Source organism: Podarcis vaucheri (assembly GCF_965113315.1).
Source record: "Podarcis vaucheri genome assembly, chromosome: 6".
Classification (NCBI taxonomy): Eukaryota; Metazoa; Chordata; class Lepidosauria; order Squamata; family Lacertidae; genus Podarcis; species Podarcis vaucheri.
The window spans coordinates 75,087,774-75,109,436 of NC_138764.1; the positions used below are offsets into that span (position 1 = coordinate 75,087,774).

Below are 21,663 nucleotides of genomic sequence, written 5' to 3' on the forward strand. Positions count from 1 at the left end.
CTCTGACATTTGTTCTCATCACAGGTGTGAAAACTGTTGTCCACCCCTGGAAATAGTTTAATTGTGTAAAATAGTCATTATTCCCACATCTTTAGACTTCCACCCAAAAAGCAAAGCTTACACTGAGATGCTTAAAGAAGTAAAGCTAATCTAGCATAGCTGAACTCTGGCCTAGCCAACATAATTTTGAATGGATACCTTCCATTGTTTGGAAGAGGCTGGGAAGGCTAAAAGCACGAAGAGAGGCAAATTGAGCTTTACATGCTGATCAGCTTTGGGATCTGGGGCAATGAGAAATAGCAGTACAGTGGTACCTCAGGTTAATTCGTTCTGGAGGTCTGTTCTTAACCTGAAACTGTTCTTAACCTGAAGCACCACTTTAGCTAATGGGGCCTCCTGCTGCTGCCGCTGCGCCACCGCTGCACAATTTCTGTTCTCATCCTGAAGCAAAGTTCTTAACCCGAGGTAATATTTCTGGGTTAGCGGAGTCTGTAACCTGAAGCATATGTAACCTGAAGCTTATGTAACCCGAGGTACCACTGTGCGGTGACATTCTCAGGATTCCCCATTGTAATGTTTGCCAAAGGATAACTCAAAAGCTTGATGATGATCATAGGTTGAAGTATATATACCATTATCATAAAACAGCAAGATGGAAGGGACAATAGGGCTTGCGTATCCAGACCCCGTAGCCACGCCCACAACTTTATTGAATACAGATTATGAGCGGTATTGGCTTAGGCATTGAATGGACCCAACTATATCTGACTCCTGCCCGATGCGCAGGAAGTCCGGCAAGGGTAAACCACCAGAAGGGGGAGCCCTGTCGATGCATACCAACTCGAGCTGCCCCTGGTGTTCCCGTCGGGGTCGTGTCATGGCTCTAGCCCCTGACCCGGGCTTCGGACAAGATCAACACCCCCGGATTCCTTTAACAAAATACCCTTAAGCTTGGAGGGGCAGGTGATGGCCATACCTCCCCTCCCCCACCACAAAGTCATACAATGCCTAACCGCAACCCTAACCAAGTTGTGACGATTGCTACAAGGTAGGCGAAAACCAAATGGCCAGTGCCAATTTGCCATGTGGAAAAATTCCTACCAGGCCCCTTGACGGCGACCAACCAAGGTCCATAGCAAGGCCAGTGCCTAAAACATGCAAAATAGGGAGGGAGGGTGATTGAGGAAGCAAGCCAAAGAGGAAGCCCTCTGGCTTACACTTCAGCTTAAACGGACCCGGCCACGCCCCCCCTGGCCAGCGGATTGGCTGGCCGAGCTCTGACATGGCCAGGATCTCCCGGGCAATGGGGGACAAAGTCCCCCGCCCCCGGTGGGGTGTGGGTGGCCACGCAATCCACCGCAACTCCTCCCCACTGGGAAGTGGAGTGGATTTGAATGTCAAGACCCCGTAGCCAACCCCTCGTTGGGAAATAACTCACACAAGGAACTTTAATGCTTATCTTTTCTAGAACTCATGGAAAGAGAGATGCTCTAAGACAGGGGTGTCAAACTCAAATTCATCGGGGGGCCACATCAGCAGTTTGGTCACCCTCAAAGGGCCGGTTGTATCTGTAGGACTTTATCAAAGTTATTTTTCCTTAGGCACTGGTGTGTGTTGTCTTGAACCTATACACTATTTAATATACCTATTCCAGTACGATTTTAAATAAGAATAGAAGAAGAAATAATAAAGATTTTTTAAAAAGATGACGAGATGGGCTTCCAGGCAGACTGGAGCTCCAACGGGGAGGAGACAGGAGCCTGTCCCAACAGAGCAGAGCAGAAGCAAATCTTGCCTCCCCCCGCCCTGCGGCCGCACTCAGCAGTCGGAGGATACGGAGCTGCAGTTTGGGCAGCAGCAGTTTCTTCCTTGCAAGGGAGCCCCAGCGGCACTGTGAGCGCAGGTGGCCAGGATGTCCTGCTGGGGCCTGAGCTGCTGCAGTTGCTCCCGGGGAGGGGGCTATCCGCCAAGTCCTCTGGCCCGGAGAAAGCCGATGTGTTGGTGTGGGGAGGGGGGCGGTGTTTCGTAGCCAGGCTCCCGCAGCCAAGTTGCTGGCAGGCTCCCACTTTGCTCCAGCTGCCCAGATGCTGGCGCGGTCCTCTTCGGGGTGGGAGGCGCCCCTGCTTTGCGGTGCGGCACACCGCCCGCTCGCCCGGCTCCCTCCACCCCACTCTGCGCAGCCGAACCGGCAGCAGCTTCGCCTCTCCCAGCCCAGCCAGGGCGCGCCGCCTGCGGCAAGACCTGCGCCGGGTCCCCACTCTCCACTTGCCTCCGCGTTCCCTTCCCTGCCTGCCGGCCCTGCCCACCAGGGCGACCCCAGCCAGCCCCTGGCCCCTGGCCCCGCCGCCCGCACCCCTGGCCATCTCCTCGCCAGCTGCAGCGCCGCAGTGGCCTCTTCTTGTGGCCCAAGCGAGAGGCGTCCCAAGCGTGGCTCTCGCTCCCTGCCCTCGCTGCCAGCCTCCGCAGCTCCCTCAGGCTCCAAAAGTTGCCGCACGCGCGATCCGCCCCCTCAAGCAGCCGTGCCTGGGTGGCTCCGAGGGGCGGAGGCAGCCGGCTCCGAGCTCGGCTTCGCGGGACCGCCTCCTCCGCAGCGAGCCCCGGACTGGACCGAGCGAGCAGAAAGCCTGTTTGCCCGGCCCGCGAGGCAGGCGAAAGTTGAGGGACCGGGCCGGGGCCGGGCCGACGGGGTGCGTCGATTGGAGCCCTGTCTGCAAGCAGGCAGGGAAGGCTTCCTCGCCCTTGATGCCACGGGCCACATGACGAGGTCTGGCGGGCCGGATTTGGCCCGCGGGCCTTGTGTTTGACACCCGTGCTCTAAGATATTAGTGTTGGCTACATGCTTACAGATTGTGCTCCTGTAACAAATAAAAATAGAAGGTCAACTCCCAGCACTATAGCATGCGCTTTTATATTCAAAAAAGCTCCAATTACACACCAGGTAGCAGTTCTGTTTCCAGTCAGATTCTGCTGATGTAGTTTAACTATTAGATTTCCAGAAATCAGCAGAAGTGCTGATCCTGCCAATTAGCCAATTTCCACCTCACACTCTCAACATCAAGCAATTATTGGAGTAGTTAATGAGTAACATGCATTCAGCTTCTAAGGTCATCTTCAGCAATGTCCTGAAAGGTTGCTGTGCCAAGAGAGTACTAAATAGAATGACTGAACCTGTTTTAAACTTTACGAATTATTTAGTTCACAATCCTTCATATAAGGCAGCCACACCATGCTAAATGCAAGTGAGCTGAAAAAAAGGCAAATATGCTTGCTTCAGGATTAGCATATTAGTTATAGAAGGTACAGGTATGCATGCCCATGTCCAAACATGTGTTAATATTCAACTAACCACTGGAGGGCAACAAGTATATTTTCCCCAGAATTCAAAGCATATATTTTCCAGTAACTGGCCCAACCAGTATCTTCTTTATAAAACTTATTTAAAATAAAAAGGGGAAATATCCCTAGAAGTCTGAGTGCATTAAGCATGTTCAGAGTGGCCAAAAAAAAAATGTCCTTATGCATTTCTAAATCATTTACAGATCACAGAAATAAATATTACTTCAGAAAATTTGAAGTCCTATACTGAATTTCAGAACACATAGCTGCTAGTGTTCTGCTAAAATGGTGTGCATTACAGAGTAGAAGATCTACACTTAAGCTGATCATGCACACAGGAAGTTGTATGAAGAGTCAGATGCTACAAGGTGCTGCTGACTCCACAGAAAGTTCTTCAAGTACGGTACTTCACATTTATTTTTATTCATATGCAATTAGCGTATGTCCAACATGAGTTCAGAGCAGAGTACATGGGGTTTCAAGTTAGTCTCCAACCAAGGACTAGCTTGGCTTCAATTTACTTAGCTTTAGAAACAGAGCTGCACCAGGTGCCATCAGGCTATGATGTGGGGCTATGAAAACCATTTCATTGTATGAATGCAGCATGATTACTCTTAATTATTTAATAGCACTGCTAACAGTATTTTTAGTTTGAATTCTTGTGGCAGGCGATGAATTTGGATTCAAAATTATCTGGATGCAGTATTCACAGACCAGACTGTGATCTTCTGTTACCCACACTGAGGGAACAGATGATGTACAACAGTGGTCTGTTCACATGGAACTGTGCCCAGATTATTGCAGGAAAAAATCCTGTACTATCTGCAGGTCTCCAGAGTCACTATGGTGGATTCAGGCATGCATATTTCCTCACCAGCAGAGGAAAAAAAGACACATATGTTGTTCATGCAAGATAATGTGGCTTCTAAGCCTAGGTGGGGAAACTGTAGTCAATTCTTGCTCCACAGTGTTTGCAGAAGGCCACCCTGATTAAAATATGTTTAATAAGTAAAAAGCAAATACAAAGGAGCACCGTGATGCTCCACGCCAGAAATACTGTGGAGAATTCTCTATGGTGCCATACAGGTTGCAAATGAGAACTCTGAAAAGAGCTGCTGGGAAGCAGCAGCAGTGGGGGACTGTCTATATTAGGAAAGTACACTGTGTTACTAACACAGATTAGCATTCTCTGTCAAAACATATTTGTTCACACAAATTTTCCTTGAGGACTGATAACAATAGGGTGTTATAGCTCACTTGAAGTTTTAACAGAACAAACAATGTATTAACATGCTTTAATGCCGCAACAAGACACATACTAATGGGCTGGTTCAGACATAATATTCCTAACTTCATAATCCATGGAAGACAGTTTATGAAGTTTCTAACTTCAACAGGACTGAGAGTCCTGCCGCTGTGCACTAGTTTTGGTGCAGATATCCTGTTTCTTTAAAACAAAGTTCCCCATTCTGCATGTAATCCAGAACAAAGTAAGATCTCCAAGTCAACACTAGTGAACAAGGGGAAGAGACCACATGAACAATGCTTGTTCCTGGCTTCAAAACCATAGTTTATGGTTTATGAAGACAGGAACATGACACTTGAACTGTTCTATTGACACATACTGGTTTATTAGCATTTTTAAAAATCTACAGTGGTACCTCGGGTTACATATGCTTCAGATTACATACACTTCAGGTTACAGACTCCTCTAACCCAGAAATAGTACCTCGGGTTAAGAACTTTGCTTCAGGATGAGAACAGAAATCGTGTGGCGGCAGCGCGGTGGTACCAGGAGGCCCCATTAGCTAAAGTGGTGCTTCAGGTTAAGAACAGTTTCAGGTTAAGAACGGACCTCCGGAATGAATTAAGTACTTAACCTGAGGTACTATTTCTGGGTCAGAGGGTATATTCTGGGTATATTGTATTACACTTGTGGCATTAAAGCCTTTGGAACAGTTTGGTTAATGGTGTGAAATATTTGGGAAATTAAAAAGGGAAACTAAGAAAACTGCAGCCTGGCTTTTCAGAGAGAATGCAAAGTTGTCTAACTGGTTAGTTTTCAAAGCCACATACAGGGTAAGTTGCATATGGAAAAATGGTACTATGTGGGACATAGTTACAGGTAGGTAGCCATGTTGGTCTGCCGTAGGCAAAACAAAATAAAAAAAATCCTTCCAGTAGCACCTTATAGACCAACTAAGTTTGTTAGTATGAGCGGTATCTGAAGAAGTGTGCATGCACACGAAGGCTCATACCAATAACAAACTTAGCTGGTCTATAAGGTGCTACTGGAAGGAATTTTTTTATTGTGTGGGACATAGTGAGGCTAAAGGACAAGGAGAAAAGTATAGAGTAAGCAATGGCTTGAAGGGCAAACATGAAGGATAGATAGTTGAAGAAGATTTGAGGATGAAGAACAGAGGTGGCAATGAATCTGTGACACAAACTAATAAAGGAGATTCTGAATAAACTTTAGAAATACTCCATGACTCTCCCTGCAAACAACAGGCACATTTGCTCTGTGATCACAAGAATCAAAAGCAGAAAGAGCCACATGGAATTTGATCCCATGTCAGAAGACCATTGTGCCTAGCAGCATAAAAATCTACCTGTGCCCCAAAGATGCTTTGGTCAGTGTCATTATCTTCTGTCTCATCAACATCAGTTTATCATGAGTCTAGAATCTTAGAATCCTTTGCCAAGAAAAAAATGAAGTTGTAGTCTCCGAGACAAGCATCATAGATCAGAACTGCCTCTCTTATTCACTAGATGAGACTCAATAAAGATAATTTGGAACAGTATTTTGTTTTGTTTTCATTAACTTACAGACCAAGATGACAGGTGATAGATCTAAAGTTTAGATTCTGACAAGTAAATTCAGTTGTGGTTTCTGCTGTCACTGCAACCACCTTGCATGGAAGTCCCCCAAAACCATCAGTCTGAGTCCTCAACACCACCTTCGATACCAGCTCTGTAAGCTCAACTGCTGGGCGGTAATGCTGGCAGTAAACCAGCAGAGACTGAATTACTATAGACCAGTGTTTCCCAACCTATTTTGGGCAAAGGCACACTTGTTTCACGAAAAAAATCTCGAGGCACACCACAGCCCCGTTACGTCAGTGTGCAGCGTCACGCCGGGAGGGACGCACGAAAGTGTAAGTTTCAATTTTCCCCCCTTGCCTTCCTTCTGTGCCAACCACCAAAAAGCCAAGAATCGCGGGACCGCCGGCGGAGGGGGGGACGGGGGGAGGGCGAGCGGAGGCAGCGGCGAGCCCCGTTCCTCCCCATCCGCCCCATTCCGTGCAAGGAGCGCGAACAGGTGTGAGAAGGGGGTCAAACCTGCGGGCCGGCGCCGGGGAACCTCCAAGCTTTGGGGGTGGGAGGGGGAGGCAGCAAAGCGAGGCAGGAAGGAGAGTGCGGCTTGGCTGGATGAGCTTTGGCAGGGGCAGGGAATGAGAGCCACGAGGCGGGCGCTGCGGACGGAGGCGCTGCCTGCCGAGCTCGCAGGCAGCCAGGCAGGCAGACGGCGAGAGCCCCGCGCTGGGCGGCCTCTCCTGGGAAGTTTCAAAGCTGTAGTTAACTTTTTTAGATTATTATAAAAAAATTGAATGCTGGAGCACGATTTCTGTTCTCATCCTGAAGCAAAGTTCTTAACCCAAGGTAATATTTCTGGGTTAGTGGAGTCTGTAACCTGAAGCCTCAGTTACCCGAGGTACCACTGTCCCATGTAATGTAGTTTTGTGTTTTTGTGTTGTGAGCCTTGGATGTTAAACAGCCACCACCACCACAGGCCCTTAAAAACAAGGTACTTTCATATTCATCTTTACTTGGAGGCAAGCCTCCCTTTTCCCAAGGGGGCCACTTCCCAATTCAGAGTGCTTGGCATCCTAAGGAGGGGAGCAGCGCTGGATTTGGGACGCTACTGGCGGCAGAGGGGCGCAAATAACAACACTGAACAGATCCGTTGGAAAAAGCAGCTGTACCAAAATGAATTATTGCGAAAATGAGGGATATTTGAGGGAGGGGCCGTCAAATGTTGTCCTCGCCCAGGACGCCACTTGAAGGAAGCAGCAGGGGCGGACGCGGGTTGGAATCCTCTCAGCCCGGCCTCCCTCACAGGGTTGTTGTGGGGGGTAAATGGCGGGGAGCCCCCCCCCCACGGAGCTCCTGGGAGGGAGAAAAAGGAATGCGAAAGCGCTAATAATAAAAGCCAGTTTATATATGTGGAGAGAGGGAGGGAACCCTGAGGCCGCGTCAGGCCCACAAAGGCGGGAAGGGGCCCCTCAGCCGCGCAGGAGGTGCCTGTCCCGCAAGAGGCCGGCAAAGGTCACCTCTGACGCCCTTGCGCCTCCCTCCCTCCCTCCATTGCGCGCGCAGTGGGGGGGCGCCGCTCACCATCCTCCGTGGCTGCGCGTGGCGGCTGCAGGTCGGCGGGCCCCTCTGGCGCGCGTGGACGGCGGCGCCCCTGGCGCAACTCAGGCGCTGGAGGGAGCGGAGCGAGCGGTACATGGCGGAGGCTGAGGAGCGAGGCGCCGCGGGCGGGCGAGGGGGAGGAGGATGGAGTGGGCGGAGTCGCAGCCAATGGGGTGGAAGAAACCCACGTTTCCTTTTTGAAAGAGAAACTTTTAAATGAGCGCGTGGTTGAAGAAGGCGCTTGCCCAGCTCCCCTCTGCGCCTCGGAGGGCGGGTTTGAGAACGCGCAATGCGCTGCCCTCCCGCCCTGCGCCGCCGCTGTCTCGCGCTCCTCCCTTTTGTGCGCGCTGCCCCGCCGCCGCCCCATTGGCCGGGTCCTGTCAGCTGATCCTGTGTTATTTCCTGTGTGTGTGTGTGTGTGAGGGGAGAATGGAGAGAGAAACCTCGGCACCACCACCGCGGAGCCGCCCCCGGCTCGACGCGGATCCTCGCCGCCGCCGCCCCGCCTCTCGCCGCCCGACTCGCCCGCCTCCCTCCCACGGCACACCAGGCAACGACCCGCGGCACACTAGTGTGCCGCGGAACACCGGTTGGGAAACACTGCTATAGACCACAGTAACTTCCCCTTCCTCGGCCCTGAAGTCTGCCCTGATGCTGCACCATGTACACATGTGGGAATAGCTGGATGAGACCAACTCCACCCTGCTCACCCACCCAGGTCTCAGTGATACAGAGCAGATCGGCTCTTCATCCACAGTCGGATCATGGATGAGGGATATCTGATTCAGAGCCAACCTGGCATTCAACAGCAGCAGCAGCAGCAGCAGACTTGAGGGTTGGCTGATAAGAAAAAGTACTGATAAAGTATGTCACTTGTTGGGTACCTAGACATTTAACATTGTATCCCAGGTCCTCTAGCCGAAACCAGTACTGTAAACGGTTGGATGAAAAAAATACCTCTTGCTGTACATAAAACTCAAAATTTGTTTTCCCTATGGTGTCTGAAACAAATAATGACATCAGTAAAATGCTTAGCAAATTCAAGGCACAAGGGGGAAATGCAGCTTCACATCCCCAATGTTCAGCTGATTATTATTTAATAATAAGATGCTCACTGGCATACAACACCACTTGTTTTGGAACCCTCTATCTCAAAATCGCTACTGGAGAATCTGTCACAATTTTGAAAAATTAACGTACCCTACAAGCAATTTGACAGACCAAGGCTTAGCAGTAGAAATGTGGCATTAAGCATTTGTGAACTGTAGATTTCTCTCTAATGTACATAGCAAGAACAGAATATATTCTCTCAATGCAGGCAAATCTTGGAATGAGCAAGCAAAAAACCAAGAAGAGTGCTCAACTGGCTCTTCTAGCCAAGACACCAATTAATGGCACACACTCTTGACTGCATGCAAAGACATGAACATACAGGGCTTGAAATATTCTAGGCATCTGCCCACCAAAATGCTTAACATGATGCTGGAACTCAGAGACACCAAATATTTCTCTCTACTGAATATATACACTGAATTTCAAAAATCTGGTGGCTGTTAGATTCAAAACTGGCTTTAATCGTTTCTATCAGAAAACAAAAAATAAAAAAGAGTCATAAAAGTGTGTCAAACCCACACAATGTCCACTGGCCTCTCAGCTCATATGTACAGCCATCTGACTCAAAATAGTAATACAGTGGTGCCTCGCAAGACGAAAAGAATCCGTTCTGTGATTCTCTTCGTCTAGCGGTTTTTTCGTCTTGCGAAGCAAGCCCATTGACGGATTAGCGGATTAGCGCTATTAGCGGCTTTTAGCAGCTTATCGGATCAGCTGATAAGCGGCTTAGCGGCTTAGAAAAAGGGGGGAGGGGAAAACCCGCAGGAACTCGCAAGACATTTTCGTCTTGCGAAGCAAGCCCATAGGAGATTCGTTTTGTGAAGCACCTCCAAAACGGAAAACTCTTTCGTCTAGCGAGTTTTCCGTCTTGCGAGGCATTCGTCTTGTGGGGCACCACTGTAATACTGAAAGTACAGAATCCAGTACTCACAGGCCCAATCCACATGATTGCTACCCCTCAGAATCAAAGTGTGTGTTCAGCCATAATATATACCAGCCCTGTGCATACTGGAGTATGTGCATAGGCCTTTTTCCAACATTATCTTCAATGTGTGGCTATCAGGTATCCCTAGTGGTCAGAGATAGCAGGTACAATCCCACTCCACACTGCATGGGCTCCACACAACTGGAGCTCTCTGTTGATCAGTTCAGCAATATAGAAATAAAAGTCAAGGCTTTAGGGGGAAAGACCTCAAACAATAAGCAAAATAATAAGAGAAACTAAAATGAGTTGCTAAGAGTTTACAACCATACCCTCAAATAAAATAGCAAGTTAATTTTCAGATGGCAATAATTTATTATGAATTATTCAAAACTCCAAAGAGAGTCAGATACTTGTTAAGAAAAGAAACTGCACTCTACTACCATCAGTCTTGCTCCCTCGTCATGCATGCTTGCTCTACCTACCAAAGCTGCTTTGGGGTTGCTGAACAATGTCCAAATGATCTAGCCTTCTAGGCAATCTCTACTGGCTAACAGATTTTATGCTTGTCAGTTTTCCGTGCTGACGTTTTTGACACTAGCTGAAGTCTGAGACACTTCAGAACTTAAACATTCCTTCGTCCATGGTTGCAGATGCATGCTAAGTAGGGATGCAGTCAACATTTACTCTTCAGCAGTTTGAACAACACCCTATCCCCTCATATTCCAGCCAGCTAACTGAGAATACTTGGTTTTAAGAACAACTTAGTCTCCCAGTCTTGGTGCCAAAGAATCTACCCATTGTCATAGTCATGCGTTTTATTTTTTAATTGAGGAGTACTGGAGGGATGCGGGTGGCGCTGTGGGTAAAACCTCAGCGCCTAGGACTTGCCGATCGCATGGTCGGCGGTTCGAATCCCCGCGGCGGGGTGCGCTCCCATTGCTCGGCCCCAGCACCTGCCAACCTAGCAGTTTGAAAGCACCCCCGGGTGCAAGTAGATAAATAGGGACCGCTTGCTAGCGGGAAGGTAAACGGCGTTCCGTGTGCGGCGCTGGCTCGCCAGAGTAGCTTTGTCACGCTGGCCATGTGACCCGGAAGTGTCTGCGGACAGCACTGGCCCCCGGCCTATAGAGTGAGATGGGCGCACAACCCTAGAGTCTGTCAAGACTGGCCCGTACAGGCAGGGGTACCTTTACCTTTACCTTACTGGATGGAAAGCATGGCTGAAAAAGCTCTCACTGCTAATTCCAGATACTAATAATAAACCATTACAAAACACCCCTTTATAAGCAAGTGACTACTTTAGCTGCAGATCTTATGTGGATAATTACAGAGAAATATATTCTAAAGATATTGCTTTTTATATTAATGAATGGCATAAGAAAGAAAGCATTGTTCCCCACTTTACTTTAGAAATAATCCTATTGAGGGTATGAAATATTTTGCTGTAATTTCTTTAAATAACTGCCTGAAAAATCCCTAGAGTTGAACAACTTGGGCAGTGCAAAGTAGGGGTGAGGTGTTGTTGTTTTTTTTAATTAAACAGAAGGAATGCAATGCTATTTATGAATTGTGCTAGAGAAGAAACTGTTATCTGTCAAGGTAAGGGAGCTAACATTCAGGAAAATAACTACAATGAAAAGGTACGTACAATGGCCATGAGTTTTGGCACTGGCTATAACATTGTTTTACTGTTTTTAATGTATGCTGCTCTGAACTCCCCAGATAGGAACAGCAACATATAAATTATTTTAAATTAAATAAATAATGTGTTTTAAGTTTCAAAACCACTGCTACAAAACACTGGTACAATTCACAAAAGCATAGTGTGAGACCTCAAACTGTATTAGATTACAAACATGTGGGGATACTGCAACTATTCAACCTTTGTGCAAAGATTATCTAACTTTATAAACGATTCCACCAATCCAGTTTTAGCCACCTCAAAAGCATACTATTTCCATGGATCGGGAAATACAAAACTAATTCTTATCAAAAGAATTATCATTATAATTTAGAAAATGCCCCCCACAGCTTGGTGGATTAGGGCATATCAAACTGTAAATGAATGGGTGAATCCATTAAAACCAAGTGTCCAATGCTAAAAGTCAAGTGTTTCCAGAATAAGTATGCTTAGTAACCCTTTAGTATTAATTTGCAACTATAGCTTTTATACCACCTAGCAGTTTAATTCAATATATTTCATCATACAACCCACAATCCTTTTGCTCTGCACATTAATATCCATTCAGAGGTGAGACAGATTTCTGCTTGGCTTTCTGTGTATACAAAAAGAATGTATACACATTCTTGACTGGTGCCAGTCATACCTCTTAGGGGAAGGTATTCCAAAGCTGGGTTATTACAACAGGAAATACTCTCTTGTTTGTGAATACATAGGAAAAGAGTCTCAACTGAAGATCTTAAGACCCAGGCAGGCAGGTATGGAAAATAGTGTTTCAGTGTCATGGCAAACAGCATTGATTCATCAAAGCCAGGCCAGAGTCAACATAATGATCAGCAGACACAGTACTTATGCTCTCCAAACTGAAACAGAACCAGTGAAAAGTTTCAAATGGGGGGGGGGTCAAGCATAAATACAGCTGCAGAGCAGCACATGTGTGACTCAATGCTTCATTAACACTCCCTTACCAGAAAGAATTAGAATTGAAAGGTGGGAACTATTCACAAAAGACAGTACTAAAGAAAACACAACGCACTGGGGAAATCAAATGGTGACAAAATAATCAGCATAACTATATCATCCCATAAGGGGTGCAATACAATGCCAATCTCTTGTTTAAACCACTTAAATGAGGCCAGGATCAAAACCCAGTGGTGACAAGTAAGATCTTCCCAATACTGCAAGACAGTTCAAATACAATCAGTTGGGGAAGAACTAATTAAAGCAGTTGGGTGGAGAATTGTGATTGACACAGGAACTGAAACATAGAAATGGGTGCTTTGAGACAATGCATTTTATATAGAATATAAATAATGCCATATATGATCAGCACCATGACCAACTGGGAGAGTCCTCAGCCCCAGCTGTTATTTATGAAACATCTAACTTTGTGCTAGGTGCCAAATTCTCACTTGAATGCTGTTATTTCATTATAGAGGAGCACAGAAAAATAATTTTATCTGAGCAGGATGTATAACACATATGCTCTTGAAGATGATATTTAAACAGAGAATCTAGCATACTGAGACTCTCAAGTTCAAATTTTAGAAAAGCCCATTCCTAGCCCTTACAAAATATTAATGGTAGGCTAGAAGTAGAGTTGTTGCAAGGTTAAATACCATAAGCTGCAGAAAGGGGGCAGCAACAGGACTTCAGTGTCCTACAAGCTCCTTCCTCATCTCATAAATGTTGGAAACAAAATACGTTATTGAAAATAAGCAGAAAGACATTAAATTCTATAATTCATTCTGGCCACAGAATTATGCTTGATCTAGAATTATGATTTATTTTTCAACATAGAGAGCGCACACACCTTATTATCAAGAGGAAATATTCAGAACTCAATTATGTGCCAGAGAACAACCCTCTTGCCAATTTACCAGAGCCTCATTTCAACCACATTCTGTGGTAATGAGTGCCATAATACAATTAATTGCATATATTCATGGTTTAGTTAGGTCATTTTAGATAGATAGATAGATAGATAGATAGATTCTTTATTGTCATTACACTAGTGCAACATTGCACAAGACTCACAAGAGCCTGCTCTTTAGATGAGTTTCTATAATTTCAAATACTTCAGAATATGACAGGCCCAAGGGAGCCTTGGTGTTTCTGACCTAGTACATCTCTCATTTTGCTGAGTGGGGTCCTAGACTTGTATCCCCAGGTCTTGCCTAACAGCATAACTTGTAGTAATTTTTTGACACTAAATAATGTCAATCGTACACACATTTCTTAGAATTCCCACTGTTTTCAATGGAACATACAAATCACACTTACTTTGAAGTTCCCTTGTCTCAAAAAATGATCTCATAACAACATAGTTCTCTTAACTACCATCAGCAAGTTAAACTCTTTTCAATGTATAAAATTTAGTAATATCTATCAGTTCCCTTATCTACTAATTCATCAACAAAGAATTCTCTTTGCTTCATATGCTTGCTAAATAACTGGTGATTTCAAGAGACTCTAATTTATCTTTTAATTTTTTTGTTTAATTTGTATTGAATTCCACTAGTCTACACTTCAACTATGAGATTTAAAAAAATGTTGTTTGTTCTGATTCATTGGTAAAACATTGTTTTCTTGGGGAAAGTACTGGGACAAAAAACCAAAAACTGCCTGGACATGGAGCTTTAAAGCTTGGCCCTGTACCTAGAAAGGTAGCATAAAAAGCAGTCCAGACGAGCCCTTGGGTCATGGTACTCCATGCTCTGGTCATTTCCAGACTGGATTATTGCAATGGGGCTACATGGGGCTGCCCTTGAAAACAGTTTGAAACTTCAACTGATTCAAATTGCAACGACCAGATTACTGGCTGGGGTTACCTTTAGAACTCATATAACCCTTGTTCTAAAACAGCTGCACTGGCTGGCAGTTCATTTCAAAGCCCAATTCAAGGTTCTTTGGTTACTGTTTAAAGCCCTGAATTTGTGAGACTGCTTCCTTCTCTACAGACCTCCTTGGATATTAAGATCAGAAGAGAGGGCCCACTTGGTAGTTACCAAACCCTAGATATTTGGAAACGAGGTGGCCCAGAAGAATGCATTCTCTGTGGCAGTCCCTAAATTGAGATGTGTCTGGTCCCTTCACTATACAGCTTTTAGCAAATCTTTACACTGGCCTTTGAAACATGAGATGGTGTTTTCAAAACCCACCCTATTTCTGTGACTGTAATTAATTTTAACTGTTTTTAATACTGAATTTTAAATTGTTGTAGCCCACCCTGAGACCTGCTGGTGAAGGGTGGATAATAAATTGAACAATAACAACAACATGCAATTCTTATAGTTACTTATAGAAGTAAATATACAAAACAACAATTATCTACTATCTAAGAGAAAATAGCAATAAACAAACAGGCCATACATCTTTACTGGCTTAGTGGAAAAGACTACTAAAATAATGATTTCCATACTCATGAAACAAGCAGGAGTGTGCACGTATGATGCAGAGAAGAGGAGAGGTTTTGCTGCAGGGCAGCAGCCTTGCTACAGAAAAAAATATTTGCTCATCCTCCTGCTAGTTGCAAACCTGCCAGGAAACACGTTCCATAGTGTTGAGAAGTGGAACATGTATTCAAAGAAAAGTTTGTTGAAATGCTGTGTGGAAAGGGAGAGAAAGTTTCCTTTATTACCCATTTTAAAATATCCATATCAGGTATGGGAAGCCTCTTACTATTCAGATGCTGTTAGACGATGACTTTCATCATTCCTGACCATTGGTCATGATTCCTGGGCTATGGAGAGTTAGAATCTAACAACATAAAGAGGGCCACAATTTCCCTATCTCTGGTATTTTTGAATGCTGATGTGGTACAAAGGCAAACACTAATACAGTAAAGACTGAAGACAAAGATGAAATCTAGTCTGAAGTTTAGATTCCTAAAATGCTATGCAACTCTAGAAATGTGTACATGTATTCACTGGCCTGAATCTGCAATACAGGCAATTTCAACACTAGCATAATGTCTCAGTGAAAGCAATGTCTCATTCCTAGAAACATAAGAATGCTTAACATTGGAAACAAGCAGAGAAGGTTCTTAAAGACTGCAAAGAACTATTTCATGGTGCAGGAAATTAAACTGCATTCATTTTCTGTGCCGATGCAACAGATAGAAATAAACTAAACATGCCATTATGGAAAGTCAGTACATGAAAAACCCTGAATATTTCTCCAACCTTAGAAATGCTGTGAAAGGAGAACTGCAGCAAGAATTGATTTATTTAACATTATTTAACAAATCTGACTTAATTTCTTAGGCACGAAGTAAGGATTTATGTGCAGCTCTCTCACTACAGAAAGCTAGCCATCTTCTATTGATTACACATTCAGATTTAGCACCCCAGTTACTATTTTGATTGACTTAGTGAGTATTTCATAATGTGATGTAAATATATGGCTTTAAAAACTAGTTTGAAAGAATTATCCTAAAGTCTTGGAAGTCCAACAGGCTGTTAGCTACACAGATTACAGTACAGATTAATTCCTCCAAGAAATCTGCCAATATAGAGTGGTATCCAATGCTTCCATTCCGCTAGCATAAGAGACTTGCAGTAGCAGAACAGAACTTGTACTACATGTGCCCTCAAAATCAGCTCCAAAGGGAACCCTCTGGAGAATATTTTGGGTGGAACATAAAGAAAAAAAATGAAATGGAAATATCACTACACCAGCAGATCTCTGCTGGCACTGCTTTAGATACAACCTTCAGCCTTGATTTCAATATACTCCGGTGCTTACCTTCTCAAGAAAGAGATGAGAATTGTCTTGAGACAAGAAAACTATGAGGGGAACCCAGACTAAGTGAACTGAAAATCTGCTATTCAAATCAATGGAACAAATCAGTCCTGACATATTTGTCATGGTTCACCTAACTTAGTCTGGATCCAGCCCAATGAATTTAAATTTCAAGGATGCAGACATAAGGCTAGAATCCCTCTCACTTTTCCTTCTTTTTTCTGTATCACTTTAATTCTTTTAACTGAAATCACCTTAACAAAAATAAATATGAGAATCCAAAGTACAGTAGTATCTCAGTCGACAAACCAGAAGTCCGTTCTTAAACCAAAGCGTTCTTTTTATTTATAAATGTGAATAAGGCAAAGAAATTAACACCCAGAATAGAAAGGGAGACCCATATGGCACAACTCAGGTGGCTGGGTTTCCAAAAAAAGTTTGGCAACACACTGTGAGGTCAATATTGCAAGGTACATTTCCCTGCATTTACTAATGGAGAAACATGCTTAGGATCATGTTTTAAGTCATGTTTAACAAAAACTCAAAACTAAATTCTGTTTTTCTTAGTATACATTAGATAATTGAGTGTAAATATGTAATATTTGGATTTTTGGAGCCCAGAATATACAAAAATCTGCCCAAAGAAACACCTCTACTTCATTCTTTCTCCAATTATTATTTCTAAAGAGCCTCCATTAAATAGTTGTTATCCATAAATCAAACTGAATACAGACTTGCAATCTAAAACAACAGACCCACAAAGCTGAAGAGTGTATTATGACAGCTATCAGTCTGATAGTGGGAAAGCAATGAGTACACTTTTAATAGGCAGTTGGGAGTTAGATTAATATGTTGATGCTCTTGCTAAGATTAAGGTGATGCAACTACTCAGACGTCCTTGGTTCTTTAATCGTATTATCCGTCCCTTCATCCCTATGAGCATAAGACTTTTGAGGTGGTCTTTTGGAACTGAGGAGGGAAATAAGGTCCTTGCAGCAGCTCATTCTCTGAAAACTGAGCCTAGGATGTTCTTCTCCTTGTTGTGTGCTCTTTATGGAAGACAAAAGGTACAATCTCCCTTCTGTCTAGTGACAATTGCAAGACTGCCCACTCCCCTCATTGGTTTTACCAAGTCCATGTTTAGAATAAAAGTACTGTATGCGCTACCAGAAAAGACAGTCTTTCTTTATTGTAGATATTACAGATGAGTTGTTTTACAAGCAGCTCAACCCATTTGTTTCTTGACTTCAGGAGACCAAGAGCTTGTCTAGAAAGCATATTCTCCTTTGGCTGTAGCAGAAAGCTAGAAGCAGAGGTGAGACACTAAGCCATTGGTTCTCAAAGGGTGTGAAGCATCATGCTGGTGTGGCAAGAGAGGATGGCAAGTGTGGTGAGAAGATTCAAGGACAATCAATATTATATTTTGGGAATGATTCATGTTCTTAGTGGTGCAGCAATGAAACTGCTAGCACATTTGCAAAGCTAAGCAGTCTGATATGGTTTCAAACTTAATGGAGGACCACATGTTGAGTGAGGTTCCTGTATTGAAGGGGATCCTCAGGGTCCTTTCCAACTCTAAGATTCTTAAGTATCTGCATTGTTTTATACTTTCTGGATGCCCTAGAGTAGTCATGTTCTATGTTATAAATCATCAATAAAATATTCTCTGTGGCATGAACAAATTTTTATTCTGAAAGTTTGAGAACCACTGCAGTAAGCACTGCTGGGTAGTGCTACAATCAATTTGTCTCTGCTACCTATGCTAACCCTATTCATCCATTCACACTAGGCTACAGTGATTAACAGGGGCATCACCAATAGACCCCACATAGCTTGCAAGTATTAGGTGCATGGATAGAAATAACACTCCTAGCACTTAAAAAAAGCTTCAGATTAAAGAGCTAGAGTAGGAGGCTGCAACCTTGTCATTTTTATTTTATGTAGGACTGAATTTTATTACTTGATACTAAAAAGCAAGGGGCATAGTTTCATTTAGGCATTCATTTGTGACATCTGAGTGTAGATGAAATCACTTATTTTGTCTAATTCTCTGTGTGTGTGTATACATACATACAGTTTAAAAAGCAGCCATGATGCTTACAGAATGCTCAAGAATGGTTCAGCAGCTGGTGTGTTATGACAGCTGTTTCTCTTGTTCTGTACTACCATGCTCTCCCCTTGTGTTTCTTTCAACCATTTGTCACATCCATCTGTTCCTCCTTATTTCAGGCTTCATTTTAAGATTTTCGGGACAAGTACTGGAGAGGGAGGGGCCATTTTGCATATCACCTTTGGAAATTATGGCAATGCTGAGAAGAGAGGGATCCAAGTAATTAGAGTATGCAAATCTTCCATGGTGTAGTGCTCCTATTTCATAGGAATCATATATACAAAAAAGCATATCATTCATATTTTAGGAAGGAATACAGCCCTGTGACATGGGGTGGATTTCACAATAGCCTATTATACACCACCCAACAAGCAAATAATAATTATGCAATAGCATGACACCCTAATTGCCAACTGAAAGCAAAGTCGCAGTTTTGTAAAACAGTGAATATCAACTGCAGATCTCTATCTGTGCCTCAAATTACAAAACCGAAAATCCATCTCTAAGCTAAATACATTGGGTTCCAATAATAATCTTCCAAGTGTTGAATATAACCCCTCCCTGATCCACACAAAAGCAGCTGAAACTGAACACCTTCTAAGAGACACAGGGGAAAGAATTCATACTCCTATTAGAAGCAGGTGCCAAGGTTTAAAATGAAAATAAACCACAGGAGCTTTTTATTCTTTTTTTACTTTTCCACAATGAGAGCCACAAGCCACAGCAAACATGGCACTAGGCCCGCACGTCCCCCTTCTCACCCTGTGGGCATCATCAGTATCAATACACCGGAGGAACTGGCAAGGCCAGGCTTGGCTACACGAGCACGGTACTCTTTCCCAGCACTTGAAGCGTCGCGGTCCCTGAGTGACGGCCGTCTACGCCCATCACCTTTACCTCCAATGCTGTGGAAGCGAAGTAGCTTCAGAAGAAGAAAAGAGAGGCAGGCGATATATGCTAAGCTCAGAAGACTCCCCCCCCCCGCATGGTTTGGAGGGGGCTGAGAAAGACCCTCGCTTCGCATTCCCACCCTGCCCGGCTCCCAGCATCCCTGGTATGACGCGAGCCGAGAAGGCAAAGGGACGGTGGCGTCGATGGATGCGCCTCCGCCCGCCACGCTGGGCACCTGCTCGCGGCCTCATTCGCCCCCCGCAACGGCGGCGGCGGAGCGAAACAGGCGAGGGGGGCTCTCTGACTGACATGCTGCGGCAAGGACGGGCAGGCAGAGGCCTGGAGAGAAAGAGCGGGTGGTCACGCTCGCTTCGCCCGCCCGAGCCGCCTCCACCCCGGCCGAGCCGCAGCGCCTCAGAACGGCGAGGCGAAGATGGTACTGGGCAGCCACGTTTCTCCGCCGCCCCGCCGCCTTGCATTCCCGGACCACGGCAAAAAGCCCCCTCAGCGAGACAACGGCTCCCTCGATTCGCCTGCTCCCGCTTCCATCCGGGCAAGTAGCCCTCAGGCGCGCTGAGGTAACAAACCTGAAGGCAGCACCCCGCGCTCTCTTTCTCCCCTCCCACATTATCATCCCGTTCCCCTCAGGAGCAACCGCCACTCACCGGCTTCGGAAAGGAGCTGTCGCGCACCGCAGCCGCTACCACGGCAGCGTCCCCGCTCGCGGAAGGCCCCGCCCCCCATGCCGCCTCACCCTTCTCTGCTCGCGGGAGGCCACGCCCCCGCGCCGGCCTCTTGCCGAGGTGGCCACGCCCCTTTTTATTCCACTATTATTTCCCAGCGCCGTTTCAATAGGACGAGGCCCCGCCCCCTCGCTTACCCCGCGCTCTCAGGACCGCTCCTTCTGGCCCCGCCTCTCCGCATGCGGAAAAGGAGAAAGCGGCGCTGGCGGTACGGAGTTTTTCTTACGTCCCTTGTCATTTGCTAAACGACGAGCTTAAACGCGGCTGCCTGGCAAAAGGAGTCGCGTTGATGTCAGAGGGATGGATTTCCTCCAAGCATACTGAGGATCAGAGCATTTGAGTGAGTGACTGGCTGGCTTGGAGTCAGAATGGTCCTTGCCCCTTGGAAGTGGGTGCTGATGCTCATGCTCAGCGGGACATAGCAGTGCACACCCACCTGCTTGCATTTAACAGCCCGATACTGTTCCTGTTTGAAGTTCTGTTGAGCTCAGTGGGGCTTCCCCACAAGCTAAGTGAGGGAACACAGGTTTAAGGGGCTTGGTTATTGAGTAAAGGCACATAAGATCATGCCGTCCTAATAATGTCCGTTGGAAACAGTGGGAGCTACCTAAAAGCACACAGTAATTAATGGGATCATATGGACGCCTATCTGAGAGTCCAATAAATAGCAAGTTGGGGTGCAAGTTGTACAGTACAGTCTTGCTATTCAATTCTGGGAGAAGGTCCTGCACATACATATACAATCCAAGTAAAAAGATTCAAAAACTCATTTTCCATGTGCTAATCTAAAGGAGAGTCTAGCTAAAGAGCTTATTAGGCTGGAGTATGTACTACTGCTAGGAAATGGGCCTCTTTCCAAGTTTTCTCTATTCTGCCAGAGACATGACTTCTAGCTGTACTTGGGAGAGGGAGGAAGGTTCTGAATTATTAGCCAGTGCCAACTTCCATAAATAAACATTTAATTCATGATGCAGTATGAAATATTGAGATATCCTTTGGCATCAAGGCTAAGCTGGAGAAGAGAAAGGTGAAATAGGAGAGGAAACCAGTTAATGTTAGGCAAAAAAATAATGTCCAAGCTCACAGAAAGTGCCAACACCTGCTTTTTAAAATCTGATATCATGGTCTGAGCACATCAAAGCACAGTATATAATACATACACATAAGGTACTGAGGATTGTCTCACTGAATTCAATACAGTACTTCAATTTTTTTCCAGCCTTCTGTACTTTTTTCAGTGGCACAAGAACAGCAGTAGGGATGAAGACCTGCGGCTTTAGGGCTGCAATCCACTGTAGCAGACCATAAAGGTAGTCCAGGAGGATGAACACAGTATTTATATTCACTGCAAAGTACCTCCTTAATGGTATAGTTCTCATACTCTCTGTAGCTGTTTAAGCTGTTGCTAAATCCCTTTACTACCTTTTGAGCTAAAAACCATTACAGTATTTTTAAATTTTAAAAGGAGTTTCTTACAGGCAGCCTAAATCTAATTAGGCCTTAGGATGCACACCAGCACAAAGTAAAGCAGCTTCCAAGTGTCTAAGTTCTGGTGTAGATTACATTAAGACATTGGACCACTTAGCTTGCTGCATTCTGCATAGCAAATCATCAGTTAAATTTGAATAATTAAATTTCCCATGTGAGATAACTGCTAAACTTTGTCACAATCCTATGCATGTTTGCTCAGAAAATGCATGTTTAG

At 45.0% G+C, this 21,663-nt stretch overlaps 1 protein-coding gene across 6 annotated transcripts in view; it reads right to left on the reverse strand.

Moving 5' to 3' along the window:
- The window catches only part of PPFIA4 (PTPRF interacting protein alpha 4), a 122,143-nt gene extending 102,145 nt beyond the window's left edge, over positions 1 to 19,998 (reverse strand). For all 6 annotated transcript variants that reach the window (XM_082227482.1, XM_082227480.1, XM_082227479.1 and 3 more), the window contains exon 1: positions 19,881 to 19,998. The gene's annotated coding sequence lies outside the window, so the exon portion shown is untranslated. The remainder of the gene's footprint in view (positions 1 to 19,880) is intronic.
- Positions 19,999 to 21,663: the final 1,665 nt, after the last annotated feature.